The sequence below is a fragment of the Battus philenor genome, unplaced genomic scaffold (genome assembly GCF_028537555.1).
Source record: "Battus philenor isolate CCGP_79_NKW_IND1 unplaced genomic scaffold, ilBatPhil1.0.hap1 SCAF_20, whole genome shotgun sequence".
In the NCBI taxonomy this organism is placed as follows: domain Eukaryota; kingdom Metazoa; phylum Arthropoda; class Insecta; order Lepidoptera; family Papilionidae; genus Battus; species Battus philenor.
Genome location: NW_027181683.1, coordinates 5,830,310 through 5,851,519, shown reverse-complemented (window position 1 = coordinate 5,851,519; position 21,210 = coordinate 5,830,310). Strand labels below are relative to the sequence as shown.

General features: G+C 33.0%; 1 long non-coding RNA gene across 1 annotated transcript; it reads left to right on the top strand.

The window, feature by feature from the left end:
* The first annotated feature begins 14,952 nt into the window (after window positions 1-14,952).
* LOC137922626 (uncharacterized) lies at window positions 14,953-20,393 on the top strand. The gene is made up of 4 exons (XR_011107537.1): window positions 14,953-14,990; window positions 16,842-16,938; window positions 18,263-18,295; window positions 20,344-20,393. It is a non-coding gene; the product is annotated as an uncharacterized lncRNA (long non-coding RNA).
* The last annotated feature ends 817 nt before the right edge of the window (window positions 20,394-21,210 follow it).

Genomic DNA, 21,210 nt, shown 5'->3' with positions numbered 1-21,210 from the left:
AACACTATATTATAAGCAGATCATCGACAAATAAAAGCTTAACAAAGCTTGCTAAACCCAGATAAAGTAATTAAAAATACTTTTATGCACTCTGCAATATTCCCTTCAGTAACATGACTACAAATCTAAACTTTACAATTTTTTTTCTCTTTCATGTTACTGTGACTTTATAATATCTCAATATAATTCTTTGCTACAATGTCAAAATTGTTCCTACAGGCAGCTAATCATTCGTGTTGGAAAAAACAGGTTCTTAAAATTAATCTCCCAGGTTTACCGATACCTGCCTCAATTTCAGCTTGACGTTGATTTATGGTACAACAGTGGTAATGTGTAGATGTGTACAGTTTTTAACATTTTAGTTATAATAATTACAAACAAAATGTTAAATGCTCAAATTACAGTAAATATATAATTTACAGTAAACATGATCCATCGATATGGAGTTTCGAAGTGAGAAGCCAGTTTGAGCATTATTTTCAAATACCTATAACCAAGCGAAGCATTGACTCTACAAGCGAAGTGCCTTGCCCAATGCTACTTCAGCCAAGCAGTTCTTCTTAAGCCATTATATTAAATTAAAAAGTAGGGAGTTTTTACGCAAATATAAAACGTAGAATAAATAACTACACCACTATAAAGAATGCACACATCACATTTTATATTTAACAATGGTTGAATCGACAGTCGAATTAACAAAATGTACATCATCCATACACTTCGAACTACGTCACCGAAGACATCAACGTTAACAAGTTATAAAATTTTATTTGTATTAATTATAATATTTACTTTTTACTACTATGGAAAAATTTAAATAATTGCCTAAAGGTCACACGATACGGCCATGTGAAATATCACTTAATTTTAAAAAATAGCGGCAAAAAAACAGCAAAGTATCGTATATGGTACGATGAGGAGTCGATTTTTGGCATATAAATTGCAGTAGCTATAATAATAAATATGGACGACGTCTGTCTGTCTCTCACAACAAGGTCGGGTTTACCCATTGTAGTTATAAATGTTTAAAACATGTATATGACCATACAAGATAAAGATCGATGAAAAAAAAGTTCTTACATATTTATTTTATTCATCGTCATTAATTTATCCGTAAGCCGTCCCTATGTTTGACATGAACATCTCCCATAGATTACCAATAAGATTGGTAAGAAGCAGCCTACATCTAGAATTTGACCACCTTGTGAGTGAACATCCAACGCTGGTTCGTGATTTCCAATCTAGAATCGAGAGACCCCAGCGGTGATCAGCGCGCAATATGGCTAGTCCACTGCCAATTCAAGTTGCTAGTCCGCTAGGCTGTGTCGGTGACTTTTGTTCGTCTCCAGATTTTCGGAATCATTCCTGATTTAATCTCGTAGAACAATCCCTAAGGTAATTTTATCGATGTTTCGTTGAGCAAATTCGAGCTTGCCAATGTTATTCTAACAGGCTGTATGATTATTTTACCTTTAAAAATAAGGAAGATTCTTAAACCTTCGAATCTAAACATTCATATCGAGCTGTTCATGAGTTATGTCACAAGTTTCCTCTGGTTACTATATGCTAGCCTAATTCAGATCTTCCTCTTCGTCGCTTTTCTTCAATATTTTTAAATAGCGGCTTTATAACAATTAACAAAACATGTATAATATAGATTAACATTATACACGCTTATACATTCTGTAATCGATAGCTGTAAGACACAATGATTAAACTCAGTAATATCATTTTTCATTGTTATAATATTACAAGCCGGACCAAAAGGAATTGTTTAGTTATTCAACCGTAAATATTATACGTCTGTGGACAACTATAATGCAGAGATATTAAAAATTTAGAATCTAACTTATATGACGAAAGGGAAGAATACATACTAATGTTTAATCATCATAGTAGACAGTGCACCGTCACCATCACTATTTCAGTAGCAGTACTTCCACTTATAAAAATAGGCCTCCCCCACAGATTCCAAAACTTGGAAGACGCCAGATACTTAAGGCCAATAGTCGAGAGATTGAACGAATTTTTTCAGTTTTTTGCACGAAATGAATAATAATGATTTAAAAATGAATAGGAAAGTCCAATTTTTTACTTTGATAATTTCAAATAAACAAAGCCAAAGGTCGAACCATGAAATAGCTAGTACTGTGTGAAATGACTAATAGTCCAATTATATTTATTTTATTGACGTAACTAATTTATTAATTAGTATCCATCGCTAAAACAACGATGTGGTAATAAAGCTAAGAATAAATTATGTTACACAAAGGAGTTTAAATATACACATAAAAAAGATGCGGAAATATCTAGCAATATTACAAAGTTTGTTGTAAATTTTCTGCTACTTGATAATCTAGTGTTTACGTGATGGTTGTTTTTTTCTGTGACCTTATATTATTTATCTTCACGTACTGAGATGTTATATAATACTTAATTCATGATAATTGTAAATAATTATGCCTTAAATGTTTATGCTTACTATTCTGCCTTATTGATCGAGTAAAATCTTAGTTTTCTCGGTTACGTAAGCTTGTATTTAGAAATTAAAACAAAAAAAAATCAGTGTTTTGTTGGCCGTTTCATGTTCTTAAAATATCATTTTTTAATTTTTTTTATTAAAAGATTAACTAAATAGTTGGTCTCAAAATTTAAATTTACTAATTTTCATATTGTTCTTAAGATTCAATTTTATAGTACTTTTAGGTTTATACCAGATAAAATCATTACAATGTCAATACAAATCTACAATATTGTAGCTATATTTGTAAAAATTTGCTGTTATTTCTGTTGATGTAGATAGGGGGCTTTTTAAGCTTTATCCAAATTGACTTAACAAAATTCATATGTCCGATCCTATGCCAATAGAACGACGAAGATCGCACGAAGGTATAAGACTATCGTGTGAATATAGAATGTAAGTGTGCGCCTTGGGATGGCAGCGAGGAGTACCCGGCGATCGAAGGAATACGGATACCTACCCCAAATTGCACTCTCTGTACGCGGAAACGGGGGGTAGGCGGGCGGCCGTGCCCGGAAGCGAAGCGCATTGTGAGAAGAGTAGCGCCTGATTCAGTTTCATCGTACGCATGTTTGTGTGTAAAATGTCATGGGTGGAGCAGTTGTTGTTGAGGACCTGCGTGCGATTCACATTATACAGGTTGCTGTCAATTATATAAAATGGTGAACCCTATTCAAAAATCAATGGTTTAATAGACATAAATAACGTAAATATAATTTTTCAAGTGTTTTTAAAATTTGTTTAGCTACTTATTAAAATTACTTACTGTAACTACTTACTTACTGTTACTACCTGTCCATACAGACTTTGTACTGCGAGAAGCAATTGGGCTGTCGCGTTACAATAGAGAAATTTAATTTATGTGACATATTTCAAAGTGATCACTTTATACAGAGTGATTGATAATAGACCGGAGTGATTACATAATAACAAAAGCCTTACTGTACTGCCTTAAATTGTTAACATCAATTAGCTTTAAGTATATTAAACTTACTACAATGAACTTTAAATTTTACACACTTCGCGATCCTCTCGATCAAAAAGTAGAGTGGCGCTTCTTCGTGGATAGGTGTAAATTTGCTAAGTCGTTATAAGTTCTAAGTTTAAAATTATATATGTTACCCACAGCAGTAGGGTAACATAAATAATTTTATTGGTACTTAAAATAATTGCGTATTTTTTTGTATTTTTTCGTTTAACTAAATAGGGGGAAGAAGTGAATACGATATTTTTTTCTTTTCTTAAACCAAAACATCAGAAAGGACTTCCAAAGAGATTACATTTACTATAATTTTGTGCAACATCTTCTAATATATAAAATGTCACGGTGTGCGTGATTGAACTTCTCCGAAACGGCTTGACCGATTTTCGTGAATCTTAGCGTGCATATTGGCTAGAGTGGAGAATCGGACAACATTTATTTTTCATCCCCCTAAAGGTTAGGGTGGTCCACCCCTATTTTTTTTATTATTTTTTAGACAAAATTTTTTGTTTTTATTTTTTTATGATACAGCATACAAAAATACATACAACCCTAAATTTTCACCCCTCTACGATCAACCCTTATTTTTTATTTGTTTTTTAATGTTTCCTAGAAATAACATACATGGCAAAACAACGTTTGCAGGATCAGCTAGTTTTTATATAAGATTTAGATACAAAAAACAAATTACTGCCCAATTGATGTAAATAAAATGAATTATATTGTTAAATTAAATAGTTGTTAATTCATTTATTGCCCAATAATGCATAATCGCTCAAATATATTATACATAAAACTTAAACACAGTCTAAATTACTTTATAACAATTGTATCTTGATTTTAGTTTAATAATAAAAGTCTTAAGTTTCGATTTAAGTTAGGGCAGTAAATTTCTTGTCTTGCTGCATGCAAAAGTACCTAAAAAAATTAATAGTATTAAGATAATTTTCTGTTTAGTATACATAAAAAATTAATTCTTTTAAATAATTAAAATAGTCTTGTAATGTTAGTAATGTTCATAATATAAGCTAAATATTACATATTTGACGTTTTGGATCGAAAAATCAAACAGGCGCTTAACGACCTATGGAGAGGGCTATCAATCAGGAAGGGAATCAGCAATGAGAAGATTGTAGATTAACGAAACTAACCAATACAGCCCAAAGAACAGGCGAGTTAAAGTGATAGAAAGCTGGCCACATATCGCGCCGAACAGCTGGCTGCTGGGGCCTTAACAATCTGTAGTGGAAGCCACGAGTCACCAAGCGCAACGTACATTCCACAAAATGGACAGACGACCTAATTAAAGTTGTCGGAAGACGCCAAATGACAAAAAATCTAAGAGAAAATTATGTCTTGCAACTGAAATGATGATGATGATTACATAAAATTAAGAGCTAAAATTATTTTTTGTGTCTATATGACGTTAAATTCAAAGGATTTTCTATCGGTAGTGCCAAAACAACAAAATCGATGTTTGACGCATTGTACCGAAAAGATTGCCAATGATGAATGTCATGTATCAACACAATCAAAAATTGGCAGGCGCAACGTAAAGACGACAACAGTAGTCGATGATATCATTTATGACGTGTATATAAATAAAATTAATCTATAATATATATAATTTTAAGAGCTATTACGCACACAATATGTTTAACTCATAAAATCCGGAGAATAGAGAACACTATAACGATACTTTTTTACAAGGTCAACATTCTTCATTACAGAAGAGGAAACTTTAAAAAAAGAATTAAGAGAACGAGTCTCCGAAAAAAATAATACAAACCTATTGTTATAGGTTATAAAGCACAAAATGAGGGTGCAAAGTAGGTCAATCATTATTACAGTGTAATTATACTAAATAAAAACTATAATTATTTTAATTGCTCGTAATTTCAACGTTTAATATTTACTAAATGGACGAAGAACACTCAAATTATTAACGTTCCACCAAAAATATGGCTGTAATTTCAAAATATATTATTTTGCAACGTTTACTGTCTGAAAACTATTTACTAATGGAACAGTAAATAGTTTTTGCGACATTTAAATTGAGAAGGCTTGTTTTTTAGGTACGCAATAGCAATTTTCAAAACATCGAATATTTGCCATAAAAACTGAGAAAAGTTAGAGAATCAAAAGAGGACATTGTGAATCTTGAGTAGTGGTAGCTCAGCGGTAAAGGACTGAGACTTGCTACCGAAGGGATACAATGTTATATATAATTCACACTTTGTGCATTGATTATAAGGGATTGCCATCGTTTACAAACGTATTGAGTACCAGACAATGGTCAGCAGTGTCTACTCTGTGTCATAATATCACACTGCAACCACCAACCTGCACGTGGTTAATGGTATATCCCTCCAGATTAGGGGAGGCCCATGCCATTCAGAGGGTCTCTATGAGCTGGAACGATGGAGATTTTAATAATCCTAATACAATTTTTAATTTATCTTTTCAGAAAATTTAAAGCGTCGTCTCATAAGACATTGTTAAAGTTGGGACTTCGTGGATGATTTTAATTTTTAGACTGCTTAATAATTGATGTATCTTCTTCAGGAAAAGAACGTTGATTACGAAGGTTATTTTTTATATTTTTACTATCCTAAGTATAAGCTTATGTGTTATATCCAAAGGTATAATGTTACAATACTATACAAAAACATTTACTATAATTTCTTCCTCATAACACAGTGACAAAAGGGGGGCCAGATGGTACAAAACAAAAACTAACAACTTTCGACAAAAAAGGCTCCCAAAAACAGTGACCAAAAAAGGTCTGTAAGTAGGTATTAGTATTTATTAAATATGAACCTGTAAACTTTTTGATTTTAAAAATTATGTTAGCTAACAATATGTCACGTTATACTTTAGCTCCGTGATTTTACAAACTACAGCGTCCCTGAAATAGGAGTTATGCACGCAACTACGTGTAAGTAGAAACAGGCGCTGCAGTAATTTCATCTTAAAGGAACTCCTACTAAGAGAATCTAATATCGACATACATCTGCGCCATTCGATAGCCAACCGGTCTCATCGGAAACGATACCGGATCGTATATCACAGACGACAACAGATTCCAATCATACTAAATAGAAGCATTGCTAGAGTTTATTTCGCCATTCCTTCTAGCGTTGACTCTTTTGGCCAGGCAATATCAACCGACCAAATCGAATTGTAGCCCGCTCGGGCGCCCTTCTGCGAGAATACTAAGCGGCTATTATCGAGGAGTGACAGCTTAACCCGGGGTCCCCCATAGTGACTGCTTGAGCCTATTCACTCCATAGAGTGTTAGCCGAAGCAATCTAAGACTTTGGTGGTTTCCCAATCATATAATAATATGGAGCGGCCCGAGCCAAGGTTCCTTGGGTAGTCTTCAAGATTCGCTACTCTGTATTCGCTATTCTCTAAAAGAGGTCTTAGGCTCTCTGCACCCCGCCGTCTTGAACCTGTGCAATCTGTAAATGCCATTTCAGCAGTAATGTGAGTCTAGTTTAAAAACAAAACTTTCATATACAATACTTTTATAATTGTATAATATCGCACTCATAACGTACGTAAAAATGTTTGGGAAATTTTTGAAAACAGCTCGCATTTGTATTGAGATAAACCATCATATTGTTTTAATTTGCATAAACAAATGATATCCTCTTTTAATATTTATTATGTTTAATAATTTTATAAAACAAATATAACTACTATTAGAAATATATGAATGATGTACAGTGCATATATTTATGCCGTAATTAAGCCACATTGACATTACCGTGTGCAGATAAAATAAATAGTAATGTGTCCATGTGTGTAGTGGTAGCCCAGCGGTAGAGGACTCACACTCGCGATCGTAGGTCGCGGGTTCGAATCTCGAGGTGCAATGTTGTATTATTCACACCTTGTGCATTAACTACAGAGGATTGCGAGTGCTCGCAAGTTTCCAGAGGATGGGCAGCAGCTTCATCTGCGTACCACAATACCAACTGGGAAACATGGCGAATATTATATATCCCTCTATTGATATATTTGGGGGAGGCCCATGCCTTGCAGTGGACGACTATCTGCTGAAAAGAGAGAAGAAAGAAAAAGTGTCCATAAAAAGAACTCACAATAAAATCCAGAATATAAAAAAGACGAGGAAAGCGCATACAATGTGCTAAAGATTATGTGAGTTGTGTCCACCGTATGTTGTGTATAGGAGAGAGTGTTTCCAACCGGTCCTATTACAAATCTATAGGATACAGCTATATCCAGCAAATGATGTCTTAATGCTGAAATAATGGTGATGACTATAAGTGTGCACGTAAAGTATATAAGAGTTCCAAGATATTTCGATTTGTGATTCTATGTTTTCGTAATTAAGATCAAAGACACTGAATAATTATTTTCCAAATATATAATTGGCGACAGGATAAATATTGCGAATACTTTTTTTAATAGATAGCTAACCTTAATTAGGAAGTTTTGTAGGCACAGAGCCATGTTTAGTACTAAATAGCATATCTTAAAAATACATTTTTGCAAATAAATTTCCTCGTACTGTAAACTATAACGTTTATTTTTTATACATCATCATCGTCATTTCAGTCATAGGACGTCCACAGATGGACATTGGACTTCCCTATAATGTTTTATATTAAGTCGGAAATAGTTTTAACACAAATATTTCTTTTTGGTTTGTACATATGCTCATTATATAATGAATAAATTCTTGTTAAGTATCAAAGAAATAATTTTCTTTTCAGTGTAAAGACAAGCAAATACTCATGTCCGTCGCAAATGATATCATTACCACTTTAAGCTAATTTAGCGTCTTAATATCTTAATCGAGTTAGCTATGAAGACGTCAAGAATTTCGGTTGCTATTAATATGAACAAGATATGAGTAAACAGCCGAATTATTCTAAATTATGAAACAAAAAAAAAAATTTTAATTTATTCATACGTATACTTTTATAATGCATAATAATATTTAGTATGTAATATTATCGAATTTAATAATTTTTCATTGGGTATTATGGTGATATTAAAGCTAGATTTTTAGAGAATCTAAAGGTTTAGCAATAATAATATAAATATTGTGTATAAATATTTGTAGAATGTTAGAGTTTTAAAGAAACCATTGCACATTTAAAAATTTCGATTTTATTGGATTAATTTCGAAGTTTAAAATAGGCAAGTTAAGTTATTTATTACGTAGATAAGTCACAGGTTTTAATATTATTAACAGTTGTTTCCGCATTTTTCCCCCGGTACACCGCTTGCATTAAAACTTGTGTAGACAGATTACATGAAAATGTTACGGTAGCTCTATGCTTACTAATAATTGGGACTATTGTATCATAGACTGTCCGAAAATTTAAAATAATTTATGTTATATCGCATGCGTAATTGAACACTGACATAACTATGTGGTCCATTCCTTGGTCTTCTCCATATTTAGCTGCGAGTCAGAAACGTGTCGTGAATACCGATCATATAGCGTGGATGCTTTAAGGATATAATGCTGGAGAAAGATCTTGCCAACTTATTGGATTGCGTTTAGCACCTCGAAATCCGTTCTGCGCTGTCTACCATCTGCCTGCGCCGAATACTAGAATTTTTAGTCCAAATAGCCAGTGTGGGTCCGAAAAGAATACCCAAAACTATAGTAACTGCAAAATTCTATCATATAAGTCCGCTCGTCACTTGACACAAATCTTCATGTAGTACTCCACGAAGCCAAAGATATAAACAGGAGGTGTAGCATTTACTCCGCATCAATGAGCACGCGACTCTCGGCAATAGAGACAACGATGTGATAAAGAGAAGATAGTTAAGTATGGCAGCTGGTAGAAGGCGTTAAAAGAAGCCTGTCACAGTACGTAGTTCAATTCTAATCTATCAACTAATAATACATTGGTTTTTCCTTAAGCATGCAGTTTTAAAATGATTGTCGTTTTGTCAAATAATTTAGTCATTACATTCATATTTTCAAAACTTGCGTAATTTTAGTTTTGATTTTAAAATATATTTATGTATTTTTATAACGTTATTTATTGGAGACGACAACTTATAAACTATTTTTAATCTCTTTGGTATCACTCCTTTTGAATCGTTTTTAGTAAGTTATAAAACCAGGTATATCCTGAAGGAAAACAAAGATATTTTAAAATATTTCCAAGCCAACTTTCGATTGGCGTAACTTTTTATGCTGTCGACATGATGTCATAATTATTATTTATTGCAGAGAACCTTTAAACGGATTGAGATTTTTTTCAAAGATTTCATGCTACCGATCTTTTTATATCGCTTATTTCATTTCCACGGTGAAAAGGCCCTTGAAAGCTCGAAAATGAGGAACCCAATTAAATAACATTAAAGGCCTATTGATAAAAAACATCTTGTTTTTTTAGATTGAACAACGATTTAAAAATAAAGGTCTTTGCAAGTAAATTCTCCTACTTCGTTTTCGAAGACAAGATTACGTTATGCTCGTAAACAATTTTGTAATATCAAATGTGCTTATTAATAAAATAAGTTAGATTATTTTATAACACAGTTCATTTCTTTAACATATGGTAGAAATTTAAAATAAGTTTAATATGCGCTGGCTTTTCATACAATATTCTTTACAATCCTTTTGATTTGTTTGTGTTTCAGAATAAAAAGATAAAAAAGAAGTTTTAAAAATTATAATAAAAGTATTAAGTAAGACGTGAGAAAAATTATCTTACCGAGATGCTGTGATCAGACAAAAATCTAAAGCGCATGCTTAACACCCCATTCAGGAACACCTAAAGAACGAGAGAGATACGTCAGGAAGGAGAAGGACGGAATGCGATTTTTCAAAATTGAAGGTAATCCGCTCGCTAACCAAATTCAAATGGATGCAACGTATTAGACATAATCCGGCACGTTATGTCACTGACATGTCCCATTTTCGCAAATTGTCAATAGCATCTCTTTTTTTATTCTCAGAAAACTAGCGACTGAAAAGAGATGACGCGCGTGCTAATAGGATACGGGCACAGCACTAACTGCATTATGTCTAGATTTTAGGTCACCAGAACCGTCTTGAACTGGCCACTTAAATTGGTAAGAGGCGTGTTAGGTACTTACGTGTTATAACTGACGTCGACGATGGCTATCCCATAGATGATGATACACAGAATCCGGCTTTATTGTGGTAGAGGCCGTTTTGAAACTGGAAAAGTAACTACACGAAAATTTCACGAAAACCCGCGGCCGAGGCACAAGACGTTCGACACAGGTTATGGTTGCCGTTCTGTTTATTTATAAGCAGCGCGGCGGGTAAGCTCCGGCACATTTATTTTCGGCTGTATGCGGTTGCTTGGACTGTAATAATTGCTGCAAACGGAGTTAGAACAAGTGTGGAGAAAAAAAATCAATTGGGAACGCGTCAGTTAGTGGCCATCTTGTATCTGGCTGGGTCGCAGGGGCGGAAGCTCCGCGCATGCGTGGACGCCGCCGCCCGACTTCACGACTCTCATCGCGCCTGAAGTAGCAATCGTCGCAATCTTCACTCCTGTCAGTGAAAATTTCAACAAACCGGCATCCACCTAGCAATATTTATCTAAAATTCTACTCTGTAACAATTAATAAATATAAAATTTAGTCGTGATGACTTCATAATAAACCCATTTTGAGCTGATGTATAAAAACGAATGGCAACATTTACGAATAACATGCGCATGTTCACTAATTGTCAAGATTCTACAAAAAAAATCATTTCTCAGGCGCGAACATTTAGAACATTGGTGAAAATCTATCTGCGTCATCAGAGAAACATACACGAGCTCTCATTAACATTTAATGATTCCTCTATTTTTCTGTACACTCGTCACACCTAATATGTACTGGAACATTTCATGTAAACTCCCAAGATCTGTCGAAAATATTTTGAGGTGATGTGATTTTTATGTAAATTATTACCGAGTAATTTACATTTTGACTCTCCCCAACTAATTCAGTCAATGAAAATATGTTTAACAAGCAAAATGCATCATTTCGCCACTAGTATGCGAAATAATTTCAATATTTTACATGGTTTGAAATGTAAATAAATAGAAAATGTTTTTGGTTGTTATTTGTAGTACAAATATGGGTCAATATTCTCCACTACATTTACTTTGTTTATTTAATTACGGAATACGACATAAATCTGTTATTTTCTGGTTCTCTGGTCTTTGTTAAAAATAAATAAGCAAAATTCTAAATGAATAATTTAATTATCTTATATATTAGGTAATCAAACGTTATACTATTTTTTAAAAATTACACAGTTTTTTTTGAAACTTGCTTGTGAGTAGTGAAAATCCCATACAATTAATGCACAGTGTGATTTACGTAAGATTGTAACCCGGGAATCGAACCCGCAACCTACGATCGCAAGTCTCAGTCCAACCACTATGGACTACCACTGCTCGAGCCAACACTGCCACTAAATAGTTATAGAGCAGTAAAATAGTCAAATCATTCGATAACATAGTCAAAGTCGCGGGGGGTAACTACAATAGCGGCAAAAATGGCAACGGTGACACTATTTTTGGAGGAAGCCTATTCCTTGCACGCCTCTATTTACATGCTGACATCATGGTAACAAAGTAGCCTATAAAGGGCTCTGGTTTTTATTTTGTTACATAATTTTGAATTGTCAATTGGTTATGTGATTCAAATAAAATAAAGCAATACTGACAACGGAGACTAAAATTCACCATTTCATGTCAAATAACACTGGCCACTAACACAATTGCTCAATAAAAAAATGATAGCCACAATTACTTTTAAGATATTTAAAAGTACTTAAAACTAATTGAGATAGATGTCGCTATATGAAATGCTATTTAATGATTAAGATCTGTTGACAAACCGGAAGACAAGTTGTAGTGGCAGTTTACAAGTCACATATCACGCAGAACAGATCGCCGGTGGAATTTTTAAGGTTCTGAAATGGAGACCGAAGACGAACCGGCAAGCTTAGCTTAGTACGTCTACAAGGTGTACAGATGATCTTGATAAGATCATTGAAAGGCGTTCGATGCAATCCGCTTCCAATCAGTCCAAAATCTACAGGTGAAGCCTATGTCCAGTCGTGGACATTCTATGGCTGAAACGATGATGAAGATGATGTATTTAATATGTTTGTTATTAACGAAAGCTTGCAAAAATTTACAGAACATGTATATATAGATAGAAGTTGCTGCAGTTTGCAGCAACTTCTATCGCGTTTGTTCGGAATTTCCTTAATTTTTTCCTGTCTGTTTTACGTATTCTGTCCTGTTTAATTAGTCACTAAAGACGCGCTTCAACGTATCGTCCAATAACTATAACAATAACATTATTACTAATAAAATTAACAAAGTGAAATCTTGTAAAAATGTGCCGTAAATTGTTACATATTTTACATTTGGTCATTTGTGTTATCTTTTGTACGGGATTGTCAAGTAAGTAAAATTATTTTGTCATTAAAGGACAACGCACGAAACACTTTCGGAAAGGAGTAATGAACGTTTCGCTTGTTAACTCTTTTCTTTGAAATTTCGATTAAAATGCAAGAGAAATGAAATAAAAGTGACTTGAAATTTGTTAAGCAAATACACATGGTTTTCTATAAATCACCGTCAAACCGAAATATGTTGACAGGGCAGGTAGTGGCTATCGCCAGAAAATTAATAAAAAAAAAACAATCTCAAATGGACAATTCAAATCGCGTGCAGTTTTACGACTTTCCATTAGGCTATCTCGGCTCCTTTTATTCGTCTACGGATCTCCTAATTCCTAATTCATTCTCGTATATAAACCTCTAACACAGCCTTCTTTGTGAGCCTGCCAATGAGCGCAGAAGTGAGAGACTAATTTTCTGTACCGTAGGTAGCACATGCATTGCTGTAGTAAATTATTATTAAACAAATATAAATCATATCTTCTGTTTTGTTCTGTAATGAAAGTTTAATTTCATATTTTTAAACTCCACAATGGTGACAGCACTTGTAATACTACTATTTGCGTATCGTTTGATTTCAGATAGTAAGCAAAGACCATACACAGAATGTGAATTAGCATTAATTTGTAAATATTTGAATTTTCAGGCGAATTTGATGTGCTCCAAGGATACCAGTACATAAACGATACAGAATGCAATGGGTAATTTATTTCAATTACTTTATAGATGTGTATTATCTATTTACACTACGTTAAATGTGCAAAAAGGCAGTATTAATCATTAAATAAGTAATGTGGTGTATTTTTGACACCGAACAATTACCTATTTATCATCTATTCGCGAATGCATTATGCGACAATGGCTGAACCGGTTTCGACTTAATACCAATAAATTCCCTTTGAAATTTTAGAAAATGTAACTAAGTTTTATTTTAACTTATATTAACATCAAAGCATATTAGGGTATAATTTTTTTGGTCTAGAAAGGTTTTTAAAGAAAAGATTATTAACAATTTTGTCTAAAAACACATTTATTCTATAGCATTTTAATTTTTTCGACATCTTTTGCTAAAAAAAGTCATCTAATGTGCCTTTACTTTTTTCATAGAGATCTATTTGTAGTTGAAAGTCAATTATATTAATAAAGTTAAAAATTGCCGAAATCTTGATATCGTTAATTTTTGTTTTAAAATAGCAACAGAATGTTTTTCAGTTATAACTGATGGACTTGCAAGCAATTATCGATGTAAAGACTGATTTTGACTGACAGATTGAATTTTAAATATCTATTTATTTATTCATATTAGTTTCCACTATGTATCATTTAAAATCACTTGCGTAAATCGAATGACAGAACAGGGAATCGAACTGAATTTCTCTATAGAGACAATTTAAAATAATAATACGACCAAACTTGTTCTTTTCTGAGAAGAAACTTAAAAAGACTCTGTCGAATTTTTTATTGTGATCTTTCTTATAAATGTCTTTAATATGTAAATATCCAAATTAAAGCTGTATTTACTTAAAAATCAGTAGTAATCACTGGAGAGGAATCCTAGATATTTTTACAACACCATAACGACTGTCGAAAGAAAGCGGTAATGGTAAATAAAGTATTGCATAAGATATTTTAGAATTAAATTCGACCTGCTAGCTCAGTACATTAATACATAATATTTTGCTTTGAGTTTCTTAAGTATCGAAATATGCGTTCAGTACATGCAAAGCATACGCCTTCAGTATCATATGTCTAAAGCATTCACCCCATAAAGGAAGATACGATATTCCAAGCTCCTAACGTACTGCTTAGCGATTTTTAAATGCTCCTGTCTTTCTATGTCCTTTGTAACAGACCTGTGTTCACATTTCTCAGTTCAAGTAAGCTCTCTAGAAGAGTGATAATGAAGAGTCATTATTTCGCGAATAGATAATAAGATTACTAATCAGATAAATCAACAAACTATTATTTTTTGGTTTCTACAACGTAACAAATTATTATTTTTCAGATGCTGCGATTCAGTATCACACCTCGATACTGTAAAGGTAATAATGTGTACTTAAAAAAACAGAATTAAATGTACTTTAACAAATTACAAACGGTTTTTAATGATTCAAAGTAAAAACTAGGATAGTTAACATAATTGATATATTACCTTACTCTACTAGTTTTAGTTAATTATTTTTTTTACACAAATTGCTTTTATACTTATTAAGCATTCACTTTAATTGAAAATCTATAAAATAATAAATAATTCTGTCTATATCAAAAATATATTTTTGTGATAGACAGAATTTAACTTTATCACTTTTTGCAGTTGCAAAATAGCTTAACTCTGCCAGTCACGTAATAATTATAACATTACTGACGATTACTCTTGGCTTTTTCTTTTTTGTTAATTTTAAACACGTTAGATGAAAACGATAAATGTATTAAGGCATTCTATAATATTTATTTTAATTTATATTACAATAGGAATTTTAAAAAACAACGTAAATTATTACATAGCATTTCTCGATATTTTGAATGGCGTAAATGTAGAACTGGCATAAATCAGTGCTTCCCAACTTTTTTTTTCGATCATGTTCCTCTTAATATTTTTTTTTTTTATTTACGAGTTAGCCACGCCTGTATATTCTATATTTCCTCCTAAAATGTATGTACTCCCCTTTCTGTTAACACCTACCTATTAGTAATCTTAATTTTGAAATGTACTTAGTATTGTTTATTTAAGAATTACATTTACATTAGTAAAATTTTATTATTTAGTTACTATTAGTATGAGTTTTTATACCATTTGTACGAGCAGTGGCCCAACGGTATAGGACTAAAACTTGTGGTCGTAGGTCGCGGATTTGATTCTGGGGATGCAATCTTATATAATTCATACTTTGTGCATAAATTATATTAATAGGAATATAATAGGATAGCCACTGCTCGCAATAGAGTTTCGAAATGATGGGCAGAAGCGTTCTCGGCGTACCAAACAACGTGCGTATATACCAAAAGGCGATTGCCAACCCACCTGTCAATCGTGGCGTTTATTGTATGTCCCCATAGATTTCTTTGGAAAGGCCTATACATTGCAGTGGACATCTATAGGCAGAAAGGAGGACCAGGATTTATTATTATATTACTCGTATATTATTTTCAAGTATTCTTGGTAGTTCAAAGAATTTTTAAACTACAAGTTAGTTACATTAATAGCTGTTTCCCGGCCGGTTTGCATTGCGTTTCATAAAATCTTTTCGTGGTAATTACTATCATGCCATAAAATGTTTTATGCCTATGAAAACTTGTAGTTTGTAGATATGCATTTTTTAAGAACACTTTCTCTACATCCCTGCATATAGAATTTCGTAAAATTCGTTCTAAATATTTTTTTTTTTCAATTAATGTATGGTACACATATTACCCAAAAAAAAATAATATTAAAAATTATTACAAACTTAAAAATAAGTTCGGATTATTACATATTATACTGCTAGAAGTTATTGACCTGTCGCATACTAAAAGAAAAAAATAAATAATGTTTCATTACCGGAGTTAAGAGTAATCACTTTATACAGGGTGATTGAAAAAAGGTTTATTAAAAGCTTTATTGCTGATAAATAAGCTCGCTATATATGCACCCGTTAAAGCTCTGACTTTACAACCAATCGCCCTGTAAATACATACAAGGCTTAAAAATGTTGCTTTCTCAGTATTTCCGCTCAGTTATTACCAATATAATTTTCATATACCGAGAAATCGCTTGCGTTAGTGAAGAAATGCTTTTGGATAGTTCATTTTATTAACTGTTTCTCGGGACTTTTCCTGTTTCTTACAGAGTATAAAACAAAAAAAATTAAAATTGGCATTACAAATTCGTTTTATATATATATTTGTATTTATAGGTTAACAACACTAATTACCAAGTAATAAAGAGAATAATTTGTAAAAGTCAAAAAAAATCAGATGTAACGAGTTGCTGTTGGAACCTAATTGTAAAACGTAAGTATTGTTTCTTTATTTCATCGTCACCATCACTTTAGTTCTAAAACGCCCACTGCAGAACATAGGCTTCCTCCTAAGATTTCCAGATATAAGTTTAAATAAAACTCCTATGTTAAAAAACACTTATGTGGTCATGTCTCTACGGGCTGGTTTTCACAACCGGCTGGTACCCACATATATTGTTAGAAAGTAAAGCAACATATATATCCATGTACCGTTTATTAATATTACAGTGTGTTAGTTTAATATATTAGTATAAACCCATAAAAAATACATAAAGCTTATTGACTGCAATACAGTCCTTTAAACGTTTGGACCAGTTATCAACAGTAACAACACGAACTCTTTCTATGGTACAATACTTCACTACAAATCGTATGAAATATTTTAGGGACTTCAAATTATGTGTGTTAAAAGCAAGCCTTACTCTCTAAAACTGACCATAAATCTATTTAGATCAGGGCTGGACGACTCGACGAGAGGGCCGGTCTTTAGATCTTAAACTTCTTTAGATCTTTCAGCATAATTACGGACATTTTGTTTCTAGAAATTTGCTCAATTTAAGAGTTTTCTCATCTGTAACAAATTTTTTCGGTGACCTCTTTTCGCGTGCCGCTTAAGTAGTTATTTGATGTTACCATCCCAATTAAAAAAAAAATATCGTTTAAGAAATGATCGGTGCATCTCTAATAGGCTGAAATACCTAAATCTTCTTTCGTATTATCTTCATTTCCCGAAGTATTTTTTTTAATATCGGACAGGATTTCTTTAAATTCTTTCCCTTACAGCTTTAATCGCCTTTTTTACGAACACTACGTGGACGACCAGATCTTTTTAGGTCACAAACAGAGGTGGGTACAATAACACTAACACAGCAACACAAACATTTGACCAATACCAAGCGTATGGAGGATTTTAAAAATTGTATTTTGTCCGTACCATCTCTTTATCACTTCACTCCATTATAATATCACAATTATTTTCTCAAAGTATAAGCGCGAAAATAAGAAAACGCATTGAACAATTGTATAAAAATGATAGATTCCTAATTCAAAAGTTAAATTTTGTTTATTTTTAATTATAATAGTATTTATAGCTAGACTGAGTAAACAGTCAAAGCCATACACAGATATTTTCTGATTTCAAGTTTCTGTGCAATTTTCCATTTTTTTCCCATTAGAACCTTCTAGGTTGTGAAAATTAAAAAAAAGTTGAATTAAATCATCAAATTCGTTCTCAAGCTATGACGTTATTGATGGAAATTAAGATTTATATATACAGTACATATGTTATATATAAGATAACATAATTTATTTTTCAGCTACTACCGACGGTGAAAACGTTTTCTGCAATAGTAAGTTAAAACCTTATTAATTATCTATTATTTTTCTTAGGTTTTTCTCCATCATCTGTACATTTAAAGTATAAGAAATTGCTTTTAAATTTAAATTTTGTTAAAATTACTTTTTTAGGTAGTAAATAATTAAGAAATGGTATCTTAAGCATCACTTTTTAATGTAATACGAGGGTCAAACTGAAAGTTCTTAGAAAATCAAAAACTAAGCATTCTAGCAAGTTATTAGTTTTATTATAACTTTTCAAAATAGCGTCCATTTACAACAATACATCGCTGCATTCGATGGAACCATTGAGAAAAGCACCTTGCCCACTCGGCCTTAGGGGTCTCTTCGACGGCGTTCTGAAACGCAGCCACTGCTTCTTCGGCGTCCATAAAATGTTTTCCTCGAAGTTTTTCTTTTATTTTCGGGAATAAATAAAAATCGCAGGGTGCTAGGTCGGGGCTATACGGCGGGTGACCCAGTAATTCCACGTCTGAGGTCGCCAAATAGTCGATCGTTTGCCTGGCGGTGTGCGACGAGGCATTGTCGTGATGAAGGAGGATCCTGCTGCGAGGTCGTTTCTCTCGAACTTTTTCCAAGACAAGTGGCAAACAGTTGTTAGTGTACCACTCTGCATTAACCGTTTTCTGATCCTCTAAGACAACTGTCGCGTAATGACCTGTCTTTCCGAAGAACGAGGCCACCATCTTTTTTCCAACACTTCGACCTCTCTTCACTTTAGTTGGCAACTCTTCGGAAGGAAACACCCACTGAGCAGACTGTCTTTTGGTTTCCGGATCATAACAGTAAATCCAGCTTTCGTCACCCGTTAGTATGTCGAACACAGCATTTGAGTCACCTCCGTTAAATTTTTGGATCATTTCTCGGCACCAATCAACACGGCGGAGTTTTTGAGCCTCGGTCAAATTATGCGGTATCCAGCGGGCACAAAGCTTCCTGACCGCTAAATGTTTATGGAGGATTTTGTGCACTTGACTCATACCTATGCCTAGACTTGTCCGAATCTGCTGATAGGTCACTCTTTTGTCAGTCTCTATCATACGCCGCACAACACTGATATTGTCTTCAGTCGTCGCTGTAGAAGGCCGTCCCTCACGCAAATCATCGGTGAGATTAGTTCGACCACGTTTGAATTCATTAAACCAGTTGTAAACTGTGGCACGAGATGGGGCTTCATCGTTAAAAGCCAATCGAAGTCTATCATAACTTTCTTGTTGACTTATATGACATCGAAAGTCATAAAAAATCATTGCACGAAAATTTTCTCGGCTTAAATTCATTCTGACGTGCACAGACAATTTTCAATTTGCCGCCAAATCGTAAAACAAATGACAAATGAATGAAATGTATACTCAATATTATTGGTAAAGAGTTCTATTTTCAAAATTTAAACTTATTTTTTTAATATAATGCTTTTAAGTTGCCAGTTCTAAAAACTTTCAGTTTGGCCCTCGTATTAAACTATTATCATAGTAACTATTTCTATCTTCATTTAAATAGTATTACTGAACTTTTAATTTATTTCATAAATACTTTTTATTTCACTACTATTATTTTAGAGCATTTTATTTTTGTTATGTTACAAAATATCACTTAAGCAAATACCAGCTTAGTGTCGAAATTTGTTCGTTTACCACTTTTTAAGGTAAGGAACATGCATTTCACTATACAGAATGATTGCTCGCAGCTTATTTGCTTTACGATGTATGGTTGGTTCACCCTATGGAAAAATTAATGGTTTATGAATAACAAAATCTTGGAATTATATAGTTAGAAAAAGCGTTAGCAAAGTTTGGTTTATTATTTTTTTTTGACTTATTATTATCATTTATTTATTTATGACGTGTATATAATGGAAAAAATTAAAGGTGAAGGCATTTTTTACAAGTTAATCGTTAAGTCCCTGCAGAAAAATAAACTAGCGTAACGTATTTCCGACTGGTCACTTTATACACGGTGATTGGAAATAGATGTGAATTTTCTGACAATTGAACTATTTAGTTGGTTTTATGGTGTATGTTATATCTTTCATTGGTTTCAGCGACTACGATATATGCTGCGATTGGAGTAACTGGCCTCATCTTGCTGTTGACACAAATTATGTGCATTTGTCTAATTAGAAAAAGAGGAAAGGGTAACCATATAATTCATATTAATATATGGAATATAAATATAAATACTTTGCCTTGCTCGAGCTGGAGAAGTGACTGTAAGAGCCCAAAGAATCACCGAGGCACCACCGGCTGCTTCGTGAAGAAAACTCCCTTCAGAAAGCCCTATTTCCAGGGTTCTTTAGTTTAGTTCTCATCATCATCATGACGACAGCCAGGTGCCCACTGCAAGATATAGGTCTCCCCCAAAAGTTGGCCCTGCGCTACTTTCCAACCTTAACTATGTTGACGATCCACCTGGGAGTTTTAGAGTAAAGTAATATAAAAATCTCCATCATTATTCCAATAGTAGGACGTCCACCGCTGGACATAGGCTTCACCCTTAGATTTCCATAAATGCTGATGTCAGCGGCCAGCAGTCTCTTCTAAGCATTGTTAAATAAACCTTTACTTTTGAAATTTGTCATTATAAACGTCATTTAAATGTTGAAACTTTTTTCCAGGTTTATCCATTGAAAAACTTTCGAATAACCGACAAATTTATAGATGTCAAAATAATGTTCTTGGAAAATCTTACGAAGATAATTACAAAGTCAAACTTAACGAAGGTCTGAGATAAATTGTTTTAAACTATTTATTTATTATTCTTGTGAAATATGACAAAGAGATTTTAGCAGCAATCTCAGTTTAAATTTTTATACAGCTTTTGTTTTTAATTACACTAGAATAATTATAACTGCAACCTATTTACTCTTCTATTAAAGTAACTCTCGACATTATTAGGCAGAAGCAATAAC